We start from the raw sequence: 20,659 nt of genomic DNA, 5'->3' as shown, positions 1-20,659 counted from the left end.
GACATACAGATTAATATACGGCATAAACTGAAGGACGCTATGCGGCATAACCTGCCGAGCTATACGATGTTGGCGCTTTGATCATTGTAAATAGAGGATTATGTCCCCCTACATTGTCTATCATTAGAGCTGTATATGGTTGCCGGTATTGCAATCACGATCAATCAGTCAATATCGGTCTGTCATTAAATTGGGCATTGCCAATAAGTTTATAGACCTTTCAAAGGAAATTTGATTTGATCAGTTTAACGTTTTCTTTTTTATATTCGAGAGTGAAAACCCCACTGTCCTGTCGGTTGGGCGTTAGCAAAGCACATCAGTCGATGCGCTAGTTGTGGATGAAAAAGGATCAGGAAAGCCCTTTGACGTTGTTCTCGATCTGTATGGAAATTTACTGAGTTAATGAAAAAGTGAAGATAAGCGAACAACTTAACTTGTACCTTAGGGCAGGGTTTAAGGTTTCAAACTAAGAGGGGTCACAAGTTTAATTCCCGGGAAGGCAAAATTAGCAAATGCGTTTCGACTGTTTCCTCCAAAACAATTTAGTGCTATTATTTTAAACAATACCACTAGTCTTGAATGGACCCAATCTAAGAGGAATAAAATATAAATAAAAAAATAATTTTTACAATCCTAGTTTAATACCTACACTGCGACACCGGTTGTGCACCGACTGTAGAACAGACGTGTTCGTCCACCGCAGTCAGTTGTTAAATTACAGATCCTCTTTGCCCAATTAAGAAAGCAAAGGGATGAGATTCAAATAAAAAAACTTTTGTACGGAATTTCATAATGTTTATCGTATTTCAAATACGTGGTCATGCAAAAAAAACCTACAATACAACCGTAATTGTGACAAATATTTACAACACTTACAGGAGATTGTGGCTGAATTAACAGACCAATCTTTACATGGGCTATCAGATACAAAATATCTTAGGATTATACTTAAGTTCCTTTAAGAGCCGACTGTACTAAAACGATTCAGAGTTTTTACTCGTAATAACACTGAATTAGATTTAAAAAAGGATGGTGAAATGCATTAGGTTTAACATTGTTCATTTGGCTACAACCGAGATGGCCGATAGTAGAGCCAACTCTTAAACTAAACTACTGAGTGATAACACTAAAACTCCACTGCAGAATATGAGTAATTCGCCTCCTCTCAATTATTTTTACAGATAAAAACACAGCTGTTATTATTTTGATTGGGCGGTTTACGGTCCACTCTCCCAAAATTTTAAAATACTGGTCAACTTGCAATATTTAGGCAAAGGGAATGTTATTGATTACCTTCCACATTCTATTTATCATCCATCCGTTTTGGTGACAACTAAAACGCATCTTGGGAGAGTCTCGAGAAAAAACTTATTCTTCGAGCTAACGCTCTAACATCTTTGCGATGACTTTCTGTTCTGACTTCGATTTGTCTCTTGAACTAAGGAGTTTATGTGTAGAAGCACCAGATTTTAGCTGCAACACACACGCCTTAGAACAGAGGTGTGGAAGTTCAACAGTAACAATAACTTTTAGTTTCCCTTATGCAAAGATACTTATCCTTATCGATAGTTGAACTTTATCGATATTTTAACTACCTAATCGCACGTAAGAAGCTAACTAAAGTTATATGTCTTTTCCAGATATCTAAATGAACAATATATCTGTTAGTAATAAAACGTCCGATGAAAAATTAAACGTTGTGGAAACCGAAAGAACCGCAGTTCCATCATTCTTTATCACATTATGATATTAAAGCTGAAGAGAGTAAATTATTTTCGCAATTTTAAATGTATAAATATTTACCAATCCATTGGTTGTCATACCGTTTTAGCATTATTATGAAATGTTAACGTTCAGATATGTTACGACCTGTCAACACCACGCGATCCTTTAATTAAATTAGAGCTACATTTAACAATGCGTATCGATGCTTTTCGATCTTATTTCCTTTTAATTTTCTCTGCTAAGTTATATTTAAATAAATAAATATTTACTTTTATATAAAATTAATACCGTACATGAATGTGATATTAATTTTTAAAATAATACATCATTTAAATTTAATTCCTTACATTTTTAAACGCAGGGGATTGCGTGTCCCTTAATATTTACAATTGCATGTAACAATGTGTTTGTTACTTCTTACATTTAACACAAAAATATTATCTACAGTAGTTTTCTGACGGTGATAACTATTATTTACTTGTTTGTAGTTTTAAGTGTATCAAGCGAATTGTAAAAAACAATTAGTATGATTCAAATGTGTACTAGAAATCTTATAAAACAAGAAACTATTTCTCAATTTCATTTTACGTACGTTGACTTAAATGAACTAATAATTAAAAATAATTAGTTAAATATATGACGGTAATAGTCGAGGGGTTATAAAAATTGAACATTGTGACCATTGTCAATGTAATATTAAAACAATAAATAATTTTGTCGCAGCGATCTCAGATTAATGTTATTTCGTTGAGTACTCTAACGTAGCAGAAATTATAACAAAACACTTAACTGCATTTTGTTTTCAAACAATCTAACGCCATCTGAGAGTTCTGCAGGTGTACCGAATAAGCGGAGAAATGTTAGTCAACAGTTGGACAACTAAATGAAGTTCAGACTGCGACTGGGTCGCCCGTCCAGCACAGACAAACTGGTAACAGAACTTATTAAGTGTGAGGCGCAACTTGAAGTTTCAGTAGGTCGGGTCGCTTTAGTTGACGTTACTACTCAAACTAAGCACTAATTAGTTACAAAATTAAGGTTATTTCTTAGTAATACCATTTTGAAAATATGGCCTTAGGAGGACCGAACCTAACACGATGTATTTTCAAATTAAGTTAGAGATAACTTAGGTTCGAATTTTATCTGTCCACATCTCTTTTTAGTACTGCTGACCTTGCTGATTCATTATGTTTCTGTATGTATTTGAGACAATTGTTGATAGAATGGTCCTAGACACTTACAGGTGTTAATTTTGTATTGATTTATTATTGGTTTATAGGTTCTTTTTTGTCCAAGGGAGAAGTCTCTTAATTTTTGGGTTAACAGATTTTTTGAAAGTTTACAGAGCAGCGAACTTGCTAATAACTCCGTAAAGGAACGCCGTTACTTCAATGCAAATGTTACAGAAAGTTCGATATATATATATATACTTCCCGGCGGAGCAAGTACTTTTTGTGATTCAATGTTTATTGAAATTATATATATATATATAAATAATATATATAGTATATATATATATATAAAATATACATCTGTCGGTTATTCCCCACTGAATCGATTTATTTTCGATTTGGTATCGAGAGGGAACAATAAGGTTTAAAAGGATTTCGGATTTAAAGTCCTCTTGCAATCCAGCTTGTATCCTTGACTTGGTTATATGTTTTTTTTCTTTAGTTACCCATGCTGATATTTCAAAACTTTGGTTTTGAATGCATAAATAAAGCAATGTAAAAACTCGTATGATTATAAAAACAAATTTATTTATTGCACTCTCCACGACTGATTCGCTAACGCTCAGGCCAAAATCATATGTATCAGGGCTCAAAGACAGATTATGTGAGCTCATCCAATAGGGCAATTAATTTTAATTTATGCTTTCGATTTGATTTGGTCCTCCCCGCGTTGGAGTTCAATATTTTAAAATTTGAACTGTGGGTTGAAAGTGGGTACGGACTCTGTCGCTATTGTCAGCGACAGATGGTGAGGTAGGAGTGAGGCTGGACTGAGGACGTGTAGGCCTAACCTCCACCTCTCTTCTGCCCACGAGCTGTAGAGGTGAGTGTTAACGAACCTGGGCGAACTGCATTTTTCTCTTCTTTGTGAATTGCAAAATAAACAGATGGACTTTCGCTGGAGTCATTCTTTTCTCAAAACAGGTTATTCTTTTCTAATTTTGTTGGGATTGAAATTACTTGTTTTCCGCTAATTCTATTTCATGCAGAATGTTTCAAAGGTCTGTTTATTTTTTTTATTTCCTCTTACTTGTAAATACTTGCATATGAACATGCGTCTTCCGTGCTTATTTTTTTCGCCAGACTATTCCTTAAAGTTTTCTTCATAACAGAAAATTAACCTCATAAACTGGTTAGGGTACAACTTTGTAGCTTAATTTTGTAACCACGATGGCTACGAGAAAATCGCAGAGTAAACATTCTGGATAGAATCATACGACATTTGTTGATCAGGTACCACCAACACATGTGATTAAATTACTTTGTATGATTGGTTGAACTTTCGTTACGTGCTGTAGGTCCTTCCATACTCCATAGTATTGATTTATTTTTAGATTCTGGATGTGGATATTTCATAATGTTTACGTAATACTGCTCCCTAAAATATTAAGGTTTAGTATTTAACGTATTACAATATGAAAATATAGTACTTAATTTTTTATAACTTACTACCATTATAGTATTGTTTCTTAGTCCCTACCATGTGTCATAATCTAAAAAAAGGCTTGCACTTATATAATTTGTTTCGTAATATCTTTAAATAAATTTTGTTTAGATAATTCCTATAATCTATGAAACGAGAGCAATTTTTTCCCTGTATAGACACCTTTTTTTCTTGAAGTTGATGGAGGAATTTATTTAATTTTGTTTCATCAGATCATATTTTCCTAGCTTGATACTCATAAATAATAATTATAATACCAACTAGATAAAGAGTCTTAAAGTGTTCAATGTAAGGGCTTTTTATATGGTTAATTGGTGCTAATTTAATATTTATGTATGTTTCAGACGGTACGTATTAAGTATATCAAGCTAAAAATATATAATCTGAGAAAAATTTACATTTCATACTTTTAACCCTTTTGATACCCTCCCATTTCGACCACTACCAAAACTAGTGCAGCTGACGATCGGTTTTAAGAAACCCAAGTTACGTGCTTATACAAAGGAAATTTACTCTCGCCTCCAGGACTAATACCGAACTATATATTTTACAAACAATACTAAACTATATTACTAGTGTAAATTTGTTTTTACAATTAAAACCTGCACGAAACTACTTGGAAGGACAAGTGCTTTTACAAGGTTGACCGCATAAATATCCCTCCATCATTAATACTGACTTGAACGCCTGACAGGTCAAAATAAACAAGGCAGACCAACTTATCTTGTACTGATGCGACAGCTCATCATTAATCATACGATATCGTTAGAACTGTGACGTCAGGAATGAGTGGCGCTCCTGCAGGATGTATGGACGACTGGAACAAATAATGGTTATTGCAGAATGTTCCACGTCATGCATTTGAGAGATAAATACACCAAAATGTGGGTAACGCTTGAACAACCTTCTACTAATGTTAGTTCATCCTTTATAACTTGTAATGTTTTAAAAGTACAGTACTTTCCAACACATTTTAGATCACATAAATCTCCTTTTTACATAAAAAATTCAGATTTGTTTTTAAATAGTATTTTTGTTTTTTTAATCATTAAATCAACTACGTAGTAAGTCAGAATATCCTTTTTTCTAAAAGAAACTTTCATGCACCGGTCTTATCTTTATTCAATAACAGTCAAATGGTACAATTTTCAGAACAGTCATAACGTTCACGAATTATCTACTTTTAAAGGATTATTTTTTTAAACAAAACGTTTTTAAAATAACACTCGTGCAATTTTTAAGTCCCACCAAGCAGTTCCTAGGTCGTTATCAAACATTCTATGTTTTAAATGTTTGCAAGGCCAATACATCTAACTACCGTGTTACGAGACCAAACTGAAATATGGGTAAACTATAAGGGTCTTTTATTCGATATACCCGTTTTATGAACCTACATTTCTTATGGTTTTGCCTGGTCTGCAGAGAATCCATAATAAACCTTTATCTTGTACAAATCCGGCATCTAAATCTGTGCAGGCACAGTCTATAATTCAGATCATGTTGGCAATAATATAGGTGGATTTAGATAGAGAATCTATAGCTCATGAAGAGGGAATCTTCTTCAGCCTAGGACTGACCTAAGCGAAACAATTTCTACTACTTTTCCAAATAATGTACTTACTTAATCATAGAAATTCGGCTATTGGATGTAAAATCTGTGCGAACACTAAGAACGTGCATATAAAGGGCGGGAGTTGCCATAAAGAATTTAGTTGCTATATCACATATAGTTGACAGCATTTACTGGCATTGTATTCTTTTAAATCAGCAGCTTATCAAGATTAACTGACATGTTTTGAGTTTGTTAAAGGTAAGGTTGGCAGCGCTCCGCATGGTTGACCTTGGAATGGAATAGTTAATCAAACTCTTGTTCAGTCTGTGCAGCGAATTGACGACGCCACAACAAGTTCTCGACTGTGGTGTTGCAACTGTATCTTAATAAATAAGACTTTGCATAAACAGACACTGTGTTTGCTGAATAACGGAACATTCCAAGCACTTGTGGTGGTTGGCTCAAAGAAGAAAACCATTCATTAACTGCAATGCATTTCAAACAATGGAATGTAACAAAATCCATCCAAGATTGTAGGCACACTAAATAAATACAGTTACAAAATCGTAACTGTTTGCATTTTACAACGTTTTAACTGGTTGACCATAATATATTTCGTATATTAAAAGTACAAGTTTCTTTTACCTTAATTAAATGCAAACATGTGTGTCTTTTCTTTGTTTAAATATTGTTATTTACGATGGAAGATTTGAAAGGTTAAAAGGATTTCGGTATCGGTAATTTCCTATCGTTTTATGTTACAAAAGGTATTACACAACGATTCAAGGATTGGAATCTATATTCTTCGGTAGGTGGTGGGGGGGGGCATTAATAGATAAAAAAAGATGAGAAATAAAAAGAGTTCCAGCATACCCGAATGCTGCTTGGAGTCAAGTCCAGGCGTTGTCACTGCATAGGATGCACAAGTCACGAGTACGAGAATGTGTATCTACATTTTCTACATATCTTCATGATTAAGGATAGTGAACAATGTGTATAAAGGGAGTTGAATACAATGCAGTTATTTTACATGTAAACGGTTACTTTAGATATTGTTCAAGAATTTCCACGTAATTCACAACATATGTGTCCTCTTACACTTATTATATCTAGTAATGTTTTATACTCAGTATACACACAAAGGCTGAAATGGGTTCAGCAGTAGTAATACGTCTAAGTATGACCATAGCCATAAACTCTAAACGATTGTAACCAAACCTGACACAATTCCATTTAATATGCCCTGAAGGAGTTTGTAGCTAGCTATATTAATTCTATTACATGTTTCGGAATGATAGAATGATACATAAAATCGTTTTATCCGTAGTTTTATAGTACACTAGCAATTAAATTTTATTATATTTATACATTTAATTATTTCCCGTTAGACCTTTTATATTATATGACATTTTTATCTACATTGCAACACCATGCAGATAAAGAGAAGATAAGGGTTTAAAAACCACATTTATAAAATAAATGTGTGTTTGTGAACAAACACTGTACTGTACTGAATATACATGTACAGTTGTAAAACTCTCAGGTGATGGGTTTTTCCAAGTTTTTGAAAACGATCCATAACATACAAGTTTTTAAAATCATTAGAGAAAATTCGTGTTTGAGTGTTTTCGAGGTTAGTTTATACAATCAAACGCCTTAAAAAGTATAGATGCAACGTAAAATTGATATTTCCAGAAGGCGACCACATTTGAATTCTACATCCTGCTTGTGCCAGAATATTTATATTCCATACTGTAACATCTGGAATATATTACTCACGTGATGGAAAACCTCCAAGTTACAAATGACAATAACGTTCAGTTGAACGTGACGTGGTGTAACGCGTATAAATAAGATTATTTCATTTAAGCTCTTCGAGTAAATTCAGTCAATACGACACTTGTTGCTATATAATTACGACTATAATAAGATTTACCTTCTGTCTACTGGCCTACGATCTTCATGTGGGCGATTAGTTACAGGAAAGTAAAAGTAATTTCAATTCATACGACACGTGCTGTTATATTCTTGTAACAATATTTAACTTCATCTACTGATTTATGGAGGATTAGTTTCAGGAAAGTAAAAGTAATTTCAATTCATACGACACGTGCTGTTATATTATTATAACAATATTTACCTTCATCTACTGATTTATGGAGGATTAGTTACAGGAAAGTAAAAGTAATATCAATCCACATGACACGTGCTGCTACGTATATTCTTGTGACAATATTTACCTTCGTATACTTATATAGGAATTTTCTAAGGATTAGTTGCAGGAAAGTAGACGTGGTTCTGTCCATACGACACGTGTCGCAATATACTTTTAATAATTGGCACCTTCCCTCTACTGATTTAAGGATTTATTGAGGATTAGTTGCGGATAGTAGAAGTAATTTCTGTCCACACGACAAGCGCTGAAGAACGAAACTATGTGATGAAAACATTTATACTTTTCTCACAAGTGGCAAACCAATGTGAAATTTATTTTTAATTTTCAGCGAAGAACTATACATTACAACAATGAATTATTATATAGCTGGTTCTAAATTCAGGAACTTTTGCTAAAACATGTGTTTAACACTCATTATGTAATTTCTTGTGCTTTTTACACAATTTCGATATTTACATAACCCTGTCCCATGACTGTTAAAGGTAAGATTTAAAAATAAATTTGTTTTCTAGTTTTTTAATTTCAACATAATTCATAATGTTTCATTGTTCATAAATTATTTATCATTGTTATTTATTATAATGTTAAAAAATTGTGTTTTTTTTTCTCTTTCGTTTGTTGATATTCTGGGTTTTGTTTTATTTCTTCATAGTCGATCATTGTTAGCTCTTTCATATTTTATTGCCTTGTTGTCTGTTAGTCATCATGTTATTTTTCATAGTTTATTATTGTTACCTCTTATTGTTTGCTAATTCATTTGGTCTTTTGCATCTTGCATGTATTAATTCATCTTGTTTTGTATCTATTATCATACTACAGTACTTTGTTAATATTACTGTTTTGTGTTGCAGCTTATCTATATTAGCCATTGAAACTTTGTACTATATTTTGTTAAAATGGGTTGTCCGTATATAAATAAATAAACAAAAACTGTTGATACTTAAATATATTTTTAGCTAGTCATCATGTATCAATAATATCTGCGAAGCTTAGTTTTAATTCTTTCCTTCTTTATCCCTTAATTTGTTTCTTACATATATAAGTTATTGGAATGCGGAATGTTTATCCAAATATTTAATTTGATTGATATTTATAAATACCAAATACTAAAAAATATTTTGTTTGAGCTTTAAACACATTATATAACCTTACCAATATAATATTATTGGTAAGGTTTTCGCGTAGCCTTTTACGAGAAGAAAATCTTAAAATCCAATCCACATTAAATAAAGAAGAGCTATAATATCTGGAAATAACTTCATTAATATGAGTACACAATACAATTCAATAAAACGCTCATTTCTTTTAATTTGGTAATTTTAAATATAATTGTCCATTATGACCTTTTGAATTGAAATTGGCCTTTTAGATAGAGTTTCGAATATTACTTGAGTTAACAGTTTCAGGCCGAAGTTATCATGAAAAAAAAAAATAATTTCATTAGTAAACTACCAAAGAAGAAAACAGCAATAAAGGGAAACCATTAGTAAAGGTGAGCTGGCCGTTGAAGACTGAAGTTTCTCGGAAAGGAAAATAATGAACGAAGGAAAAGTATCTCTCTCCGTCTTTTAAATATCTTTTGATAAAAAGTGCTAATGAAGTGTTGTAACTATTAACAGTGAGCTAATTAAATTCAAGTCCTAACTAAAAAAGGTTTACGATAAAGTCAGGCCTTTTGCTTTATGAATACCTAAATCGGTTACATTAAAAACCTCTAACACACTTTCACTCACTTGGTCTGATTGGGTCTTTCTTTACTTTTCAGGATAAATGTGAAAAACGGATCCAATAAATACATAAAATGTAGTTTCTAATAAAAAATTATTAATAAAACTATTATATAATTATCACAAAAAACTAATTAAATGTATGTTTACATATATTTTATAAATTATAAATTAAAATCATCAGTCACATAAAAGTATGAACTCTGTAATTGCGAAAACATGGAAAACCAAGATATAAGGCTCTTACAATCTGAATCCGTAATTAAAAATTCAATTAATAAAGAGTATTACATTAAAGGCAACATCAGTTGAAAATCAAATAAGGTTATGTATGAGTTGAGCACGAAATATTTATTTTTTCAAAGGATTATATTGGCAAAATGGTAATTTATTGGTAATATGAATAATCTACTTAGAATCTCGATGAGTTATCATTGATTTGTCATTTTCCATCAAAAAAGTGAAATAGTATAATAATGTTATTAAAATTTAAAACAATTATGAATACAAGGGCCATCAGAAAACTTTTTATTTAGCGAATTTCGCGTAACCTGTTTTTTTCTTTATTTTATTTCCCTCACTTATTCGGTATAGTTCATGGTACTATTTTTTATAAACTATGTGAATAAGCTTTAAAAATAATAAAATATAAGAAACAAAACCAAATACTTTGACCATATAGCTAATTAAACTTAAAGCTATTTAAACGTGTATTTACGGTACAAAACCTTATCCAGTTAAATAAAAGCTTGTTGAACACATACAAGTTATTAATTACTAAAATATGAATTTGTGGCGCCATATCCCAAGCAGGTAAACGTTTTGCAATAAATTAATGTATCCGGCTTTGAAAATTGTTTCAAATGAAACCTTATCTTCGGGTTATGTGCCGTTACTAATTATCAACATCTATAGAGTGGATAATTACAGTATATTGCTTTATTACGAAAACGTTTATCGGTGAGGTCACAGAAAGAAACTTTGTTACAGTAAATTTTAATCTAATACTTCCCGATTAAAATATATTAATTTATAAACCAAGGAATTAAATGTTAAACATGTGCAAAAGCTACAATAAATGTTATACTTCCCGGTTAACTACATAATCAATAGAGGTCGAACACTTCACAAATTTTGCTCAGATTATTTGTATAAAAACTCATTATTATTTGTATAAAAATACTTTTTATTTATTTCCATCCATCGGACATAGCATTCCATTAGTCAACTTAAATTATTACACGACTTACAAAAAAGCAAACTAGATTGTAGAATGTGCACAATATTAAGAAATAAAATAACAATTCACAAGTGTTATCTTTGTTTCTTAAGGTATAAACACCTTTCAACGCGATAACATCCGTTTTGGAAGATTTAAGAACTTGGACAGATTGCACAAATGAACTGTAAAAGTTTCCGTAAAAACATCTCACTTCGTTTCTCAATCAGTGTAAAACTTTTAATTTAAAACTCGTTAGTGGTTTAAAGTATACCATTGTACATTCCCATGGTCATTTGTCTTGTAAGTATGTAAATTAATGCGTAAATACTAAAAAGATAAATGGTAACCGATGAAAGCCAATATTTTTGTTTCTAAAATTTAACAAAACTAATACAAACTGCAAAGGGACGTGAAATACAGCCTGAAAGTAAGAACTGGATTGACAAATAATTGGAAAATAAATAAATAAATAATATGCTAGAAAAAATATATTTAATAATTATATTAACTAAAATAAAGTTGAATTTAAAGTTTAGTTTAATTTAACGAATGACGATTAAAAAGACGTGAAAGCATAATCTAAGTTAGTTTTTATTCAGTACATTATAATAATCAAATGAATAGAAAATTCATTTTTTACATTTATTTCATTTCTTATGTTATAGTTCATAAGACACTTATAAACAGCCACGCATGTCTAACCTGATAAATTATATTTCAATGTAAAGTAAAGTTCACATAAATTTATTGCAATAAGTCCTTAAGATACATTTTATAATTGTTTTGCCCATGAAAATAAACGCGTTCTTTTATTGCTTCCTTAACTGTATATCTGACGATTTGTTCTTCTTTAAAGTCTCAACTAAATATTTTTGAACCCACGAAAAGGTCGGAATATGCTTTAGTACCTCATTTTAGAAAATTCATTAGAAGACATCTGACAAATTGCATTTTGACGTTTACACTTAAATCCTAGGCTACTTTCCTTAAACTACTTGTGGTGCAAGTGGTGAACATAAAATTTTGCATCATGTCCAATGAATTACTTTTGTTCATTTCGTTTACAAACTTCCTAATAACGTTTTCCAACTAACATACGGGTTTAACTAGTATATTTGTGCTGTTTTTACTGGCGAAATCTGTACTGCATCATCGTGAGCAGCACACATTCTAGTCGGTAGTTAGTTATCCAGGAATATTACGTTGCCAGTCAATAGGAAGGTCCGCATTAGCATTTAAAGTACTTGTTAGCTTTGCATTTGTAATGCAGAAAAAGGGGAAAACGAACATTATTTAAATTTTATGCTCATCCTGATACCGTACATGTGCTTGATGCATTCTGCATTGTGCATTTTCAATTTAGATGTTTATAGTAAACATGCACTGGTAGGGGGTTTTCGAAACAGATATTTTCAGATTTACAGTAAAATTTTAATACAATAATTTAGACATTACATGTTTAAAAGGAACAGTATTTAAGTTATTCGCATATTATAACTTTGTTTAGGTTTAGGGGATATCAAACTTAATGCTATTAAAATATTAAAATTATGAATTTACTAAATAACAATAGAAAATGATGTATATTCCTCTTCACTTAAAGTGAAAACACGAATCAATTTTCCTTTCTTAACAATCAAGTATTAATATGTAAAAATATCAATCACTGAAGATTAAATATGTAGTTAGTGGCATTTGGAGTGTTTACCAATGTGGTTACAGATTTTCACGAAGTTAATGGTTGACGTCGTGATTTGAATTATCTAAAATTAATTAATGGAACATCGATTCGATATTTAGTAATTGAAGTTTTGAAACTACGTTTAAAACAAAGGCGAAAATTTAGAAATTTACCAAAGTAACATAAGATAAACAAAAATACAAAGGTTAACTTTTCATTCAATACAATTTAATCTCTTAACAAGTTTAATCTCACTCCACAAAATTATAAAAGGTTAATCAGTTAAGTAATAACTTAACAATAAACAACAATAAACAACAATAACAAACATCCAGAGTACAATTAATCCACCTGCAGCGTGGATTCTAGGAAAACGTAATCACGTAAGCTTTGCTGACTTTACCACTAAGCCAACTATTCTATCCGATGACCTAATTTTCAACCTTGCTGAATTCTGAGAGACAACTTTCAATTCCTCTTCAAATATAACAAATAATCTGTCACTGACTCGGACGCTACGTAATTTAGGCTCGGCGATAGTGAAGCGTGTCACTCGGGATTGGGAAAATGTAATTTCTGTCTGTCTGTCTGTTCATACGTCTGTCAATATTTCGAGAACGAAGTAAACTTCAAACTTAAAATTCTGGAGACATATAACATCGGATTTGTCGATGGTGTCATTCCATGGAATTTGTGTGAGCGTTAGCGAAAACGTTTGATTGGTCTTATGAATAACCCTGAGAAACGAAAAAAATAATAGTATAAAGTAACTAATATGTAGACAAACTCAGTATAATCCTTTGACATTTATGAAGATGTGACAAAATAACAGGTGTAGTCTAATGAAATGACCTATAGATTTGAAACTTTGCATAAAACATCATTTAGGTCTATTAAGCGATATGTGGTGTGAAGTAACTATTTAGTATGCTCAATTTATTTGCTGAACATAAATTTCATGCTCCAAGTTAGCAAAAATATATTAAAGTACCTTTTTAATCCACATTTTGTTGGTTGCGATTAAACTTTTAGAATGGAGGACATATTCTCAGAAAGTAAAGGAAACATTCTCAATTATCCTTAATGGACTAGGCCAATGTGGCGAATAGCACATATTAGACTACTCAACGATTTAGAGCTTTATCGCCCAATAAATTCACATTTCCTCGACAACAAGGTCTTTTAGATTCTTGAAGAAAGTCCAGGAAAGGTTGAAATAACTCTGCCGTAAGCGTTTAGAAGGACAGAAAACTTCCATTAGCGCCGTCCTCAACACGGCGGTGACAGAATCTGCCGGGAATGTCGCCGTCCTTGGAAGTCCAGAGCCCGGTAAGATGCTGAGCCCCAGGTGTTTGGACGATGAGGACACACCTACCTATATCCGCTGCTCATCAGTAAACACGACCGACACACGGACGCGCATATACTACATAACTTCGCAACACATTTGCATCCACAGTTGCTTGCGATAATTTGTTACACAGATCTGGTCAACAATCGAGGGCTTGGTCAGCAGGCAGACTGAAATGTGCCGTATTACCTGTGCATGCAAACATATGTGATGGTCCAGCTCTCGTTGTCTGTGTTATGGAAATTTGTATTACCACTATTTGAAATTCAATAGTCATTAGTGATCCGCCATAAAGTATATAACCTCAAATTACAAGGGTAAAAATTGTTTGTTTGCATTAAGTTAAACTTTACTGTCATTGTCCAGTATGGCGGATAATAACAAAATTAAAATTCCTAACAATTAATAACAAATTCCTTGACACATTTGGATTGATATTTATCAATTAAGGGCGAGTTATGTTCATGACATTCTAATATAAGTTGACTTTTTATTCGTACACAGACTCGTAATATAGCCGAAAATTCAGATTGGAGGTCATAAAACTATCAATTATTGTGATCCAATCGTGTTCATTGTTGGAAAAAATGTTTCATTAGAAACTCAAATTACGAGTAAACTAAGATAGTAACTACCTTAAATACAGAAAGAGTATATTTTTATTATTTCGCAAGAAATTATAGGCATTTCAAGTACTAAATTTAGGAAATGTAATTAGGCCAAAGTAAAAGCAACTAAACATAAAAAATGAAATCTTTACAGTTTGTACATGAGTTATGGCTTTAGGGAGTGTTGTTTTTGTCTGTTCTTATATCTCTGAAGAAACATTATTTTCAGTTAAATCTAAGAAACCTTAATGTTTAAATTTGTTTTTGTCGTTAAATTTTGTATAAATAAAACATATGTCACTTGCCCAAATATTTGTCTTTAACAGGTTTTCTCTTTTCATTATGTGCCATATTGTGCTTAAAATTCGTACCATTCGTTGTGGAATAATCAAACATTTTTGTCGTATTTTCCTATCTTCAGAAATTGTACCTTAAAGGGCTGGGCTCCGATTAAAAAAAACTAACAAATTTAACCAACCCCTTATTGCGCCCACCTTAATAATAAATAAAAACACTAAACATTAATAATAAAGAAGCCAATCAATTGCAAATCAACACACTCAGTTTACCTCACCTGCAACCGATGTCCACATACGACCATATAATGTTAAATAAACCATAACAAACAGATGTATGTCTGAAATTGGTCTTGGAGTTTTCTTAATTGACCTAGACAGCTGGGAGAGATATCATATTACGGAATTGTTATTCTCTATCTAATGACATGGGATATAATAAAAACACGTTAGTCAAAAAGATATTAAGATTTTTATTACTTTTTCGAAAAATATAAAAATAAAAATACTCGTAGTATCATTTGTGCTTAGTACTGTTGTAAATAACACGTAAATATGGGCTGGGAATGTGTTAATGGTACAAACATTCTGGCACTCGTTTATAAACTAACGGATTCTATACATGTTAACATTCGCTATATATAAACTTTTAAAATAACGAACAAGCAGTTTACTGTAAATTTTACGAGAACACATTTACCAAGTTTTTGTCGAAATCAATTTTAATGAAATTGAGAACCTACGAAGAGCAGGCGAAATAAGGCTAAAATTAGAACGCTATCTCCGTTCCAGATAGAAATAGTTACCTCCACGTGTTTAACAAGACTGAAATACGAGTGTGTAAGTAACAGCAATAAAGGTGCTACGGTATCAAGATTTATTCAGGCGGCCCTCTATGACTAAAGCCATAACATTATCATAAGAGCTTTGTTTTCATTCTTCTAACCGGTGCTTGGTACTTTTATTTACATATATTTGAATAAATAACGGCCTGATTTTAATGTACCATTTCTGGTTTATATATAGATTTCCCAGAAAGACAGTGTCCAGTTCTTATCTTTCCGATAAAGATTATCGGCAGCATGCGATTGGTCTGCAGGATGGTAGCATGTACCAGGCCCGACTACACGGCAATGTCACGTAACCTTCAGATTCGTACGGAGAACTTTACATTAAATCTAACTGCTATCGGTCAGCCAAATCCTATTGAGGAACATGTAACATCATCAAATTCTATCTTGCATATATAAATACAAGGTAAGAGTACAGGCATACAAAATTTGGCTACAGGAGGACGTCACTTTATGGAGTCGCGAGGACACTCTCGAGACCTTTCAAACTAAACAGCACATGACATGATATGTCAGTGTATAATACAGCATTCCATCAAGGTTTGGACATGACGTGTGACGTGCCATCACCATGTAGCCTGGCCTTTAGTTCACGTTTCATGTCATAAGAAATAAATAATTTCCGAAAAGCAGACTTGCTGGTCGGATACCTTTTGAACATATAAAGCAAAGTATATCGAATTTGATGTGCTGCATGGTCCATAAAGCTCTAGAATGAAACAGCCACAGTATCTAAGAGAGAGTCTCTTGTTTACTGATGAGGTTTCTGAGCGTCGCGCCCGCCAGGAAGGAGAGATCTTCACTTTAAGTGAGACGTAAACGTCTCTAAGGAAGGCTTTTCATACTTTGGCTAAAGGCTGTTTAATGGCCTTTCCTTGCAGATTAAAAATATTGTTTCTGTTGATTAATTATAAAAAAACTGAAATAGTTATTGAAACCAAGACCCATTAAAATGTGTTTCACTTAATTGTTATATTTTTGCTGTAATTTGATGAGTTTATTTAAAAAGCAATATGTAACAGTTGAAATTCTCTTACGATAATAAAGGCTTTACTAAAAAAAAAAAATATTCTTTATTTTTATTTTGTAATTTATTGATTAGCAGGCTTTCTATTAAAAATCCGATCTTTTATCACTGCTTACAGGTAGAGAAAGGCTTTTTCACTTACAGTAATTGAAACAATCGAGAGTGTTTCTACATTTTAAACCCGTTTTGATAAAAAAGGAATGGCTCTATCAGTGTAAAGTTAATTAAAATTTGTGCTCTTACTAGCTGTTTTGTCAGCATCTTAACTTTTCTCTTGAATTCTGGCTTGAGAACTGCATTTTTACATGCTAAATATAATCTGACATTAAAGCTGTTCGATACACGATTTTGGGAATGATCTTCATAAGGAAAGATAATTTAAACAATAGTACATACTAAAAAAGACACCAAACAGCTGATTGGAATGTCTTGATAGTATTTAGAACGTCAAATCCTTTTTCACACTGGTCTGATTGGCTAAGTGCTAAGTGTTAGTGAAGCCTATCTCACTCGGAAGGCTAGAAAAATTATATTTTTGTCTATCTGACTCGACATATCTTTAAACCTAACTGCCCTATAGACTTGCAAGTTTGCATGAATCTTCATTATTATTTACACATCATTGATGTTGACGGATGTTGCTACATAAGATTCTACTAGGAGTTAGCGAATATTTTTACATTGGTCTTACGGGTAACCAAGACGGCAACGAGAAAATATCAGAATAAATAAATTTTGTCAACAAAAATGTCGCATGTGACATTTTTATTCATTGAGTTAAAAGAAACATAATTGAGTGAAAATTCATGAAAAAATTTGATTTCAGCGCACTCTCGCATTATAGTAGCCCCTCTAGCTCATCGAAACGTTTATTGTTTGAATAACCGCTTGGAAAACTAACATGTATGAACAAAAATGGATGTATTTTATGGGTCAGATATTTCGGAAAATTGTCTGTAGACGTTTTTACTCCTATTTTGTTCTTTATCATGGTGAAGCCACCATTCAGGATATCAACAAATATGAATAAATGATGAGTTGCTAAGGTAAATTAAGTTTACCTTATGACTATTCAATTACTAAACGAGAATTCAATGAATATCCACCGGAATATATGAGTCATACTTGTTATTCCGAATCACGGTTAAATCCAGTTTCGATGCTAAACCCCATTCCCTAACGACAATTAGCGTTGAAGAATTAATAATTTAAATAACTGAACAAAGTCATTAAAATATTTTCACAAAATGAGGATGAACTTCAAGTTATCTCTTGAACATTTTCACGGAAACACTGCACACGATATCATTAATGGAAGTGGAACACGAATCATTAAATTCTTTGGATTGCTAGCGAAATGCAGAAACAAAGGACAAAAGAAATGCCACGTGTCAGCTGTCTAGGCACTTCCTAATGGGTGATTGCTTCTCGGGACGTGCCGCATTGGATGTTGAACTTGCATTAAGTTCTGATCGTATTTGATGACATGGAATATCGTTTTATTATCTTACTTTAATAATCACAAGTGATTGTGGAAGTAACTAAAACTTTTATTGATAATACTGATAACTATTAAAAAAATGAAGATGCAAGATTATTTTATAATGATGTTAGATAATTTAGAACGCCGGAGATTTATTTTTCACAATAATAATTGTTGTAATAAATCTACTTTTAATTGAATATGGTCCACTGAGAGTATCTGAGGCCAACGAGAGGTCAAACGATAACACGGATTCTTCATTTCCGCAGTTCAGTGTTCAAGAAGACGTAATCGCCGCTTGGCTGAAATTAAATTTTGGGGAATGCTGAAGCATAAAGTGGAAACAATACGGTTAAGTAACAAGCATCAATGTAATGCTAGTTAACTTACTTACTTTCACCAGAAACAATTACAGAGTTTGGTTCGTTAAAATGCAGCAATAAATGCTCGATTGCTAAGAATTTGTGTTTTTATGTTGTTTCCAATTATTCGGAATTAACAATTATATAAAGTAACCGCTTTTGACTTACAGAATTTAAATGACTTCAAGTGAAAGAAATATTAATAATTCCCTTTTGTATCCTTAATAGAAAGAATAGGCAAATGTTCGTCTCTGTTATGTTCACTTTTCTTTCTTGAAAACTTGTCACAATTTAGATTAACTGAAAAGGTTATATTTTAGAAGCAAGACGGCTTTGGGTACAGCAAACAGTTATATACGTTACTTTTTGTGCAAAATGCATAAACAGATATCAAACAACTTTATTTATAGGAATATAAAGTAAATCCATACATACAATATCTGTCAGAAATACTCTGACTGAAATTCTCTTACTGCAATCGCTTTAGGCTTTATTATAACAAACTGTTATTTAGAAAATGCATTTTAACTGTAAAATATTAATTGGTAAAAACCATATATCTTTGTTTTAAATTAATTATATTGTGGTTTATTGTTCAAAAGCATCCAATCAAAATTTACACTTTTATTTTCTATAGTGGTTGGTTCATTGTCTCGTGTAAGAGGTTTAATAAGTATTTATATTTATTATATAATTATTTTATTTCTTACTACAAATACTACTTTATCAGTTATTACTATCTTACAGTGATATGTTGTAGTTTTAGTTAATGTCATGCCTTAATATTGTTATTTTAGTCATGTTACGGATTTGTGGAAAGTAGAATCAGAACATTGTCAGAATCTTAAGAATGTTGGTTACAAAATCTGAATGTGGTAAAACATAAAATAATATATGTTACTAACAAAATTCATTTACTTTGTTTTGCCAAATGAATAATAAAAAGCTGTTGTGTTGTTTGTGAAGCTTGTCCACGTGAGCTAAGCGGCCACGGCCCCCGGGTATGAAAGTGACAAGCTGACCCGCTTAAATACAACATTGTACAGTGTTTAACAAACGTTTAACATATGCATAAATGTTGGCAAACATATCTTCTATAGCTACAGTATTTAACACAAGGTAAGAGTACGTCACACCGCAGGCTTCGCTCAGTTTGCACGCAACATTGTAAACCTATGGCTCATATAATTCTTGAGATAGTAGATAGACAGAAAACTCACATACAGGAAAGACATTTTTACATCCAACGACTGGTAAAAGAGAAATTGTGCCACCGTACCGACTTATGGGCTTCAAGTACGCTCAGCCAAATTACATGGTTGGAAATGCACCGGGATAGAACTCATTTTTGTCTATTTATAAATTAATTTTCAAGCAAAATTCTTGAAACTACAGATTAATTCTTTCTTGAGATATATTATTCCATGGTACATTTATATTTTCTGTCATTAAGGTTTCATAAGAGTATTCAAATAACACAAAAGCGCGCCGAATTAAATCGTGTAACCCAATTTTAATATTGACCTTCCAGTACATTAATCTTTATTGCAGACGTACCCCACGTCACGTGACGTAAGAGACTTCACTGAATTTGCGCGCAAAATTTCAAATCAAGCTCTCGAGAATTAATGCGGACAAAAATACAGAAATACAGTTATACAAAACATAAGCTAAAAAAAAAAAAAAAAAAAAAAAAAAACAAAAAAAACGATGCACCATAAAGCTTATTCTTCTAGAAATGAGGTTTCACGGAAATTTAAAATATATATATGAAATACTTCTCAATATATTATATTGCTACATGCTAAACGAGTGTGTGCTGGGATAGTTAGGCTACAGGTGGTGATATGAATATGTTTGAATCCAATATGGGTGAGTTGAGTTTGTTTACTATTTTATTTATTAGGCTATTTTCTCGTTGC

At 32.0% G+C, this 20,659-nt stretch overlaps 1 protein-coding gene across 2 annotated transcripts in view; it reads right to left on the bottom strand.

The window, feature by feature from the left end:
* LOC124357877 (glutaredoxin domain-containing cysteine-rich protein CG31559-like) overlaps positions 1-20,659 on the bottom strand; it is a 288,139-nt gene that overhangs the window by 112,456 nt on the left and 155,024 nt on the right. The gene's annotated exons all lie outside the window — the stretch shown is intronic.

This window comes from Homalodisca vitripennis, chromosome 3, assembly GCF_021130785.1.
Source record: "Homalodisca vitripennis isolate AUS2020 chromosome 3, UT_GWSS_2.1, whole genome shotgun sequence".
Classification (NCBI taxonomy): Eukaryota; Metazoa; Arthropoda; class Insecta; order Hemiptera; family Cicadellidae; genus Homalodisca; species Homalodisca vitripennis.
Note: the sequence above shows the minus strand (reverse complement) of the source record. Positions and strands in the feature narration are given on the sequence as shown.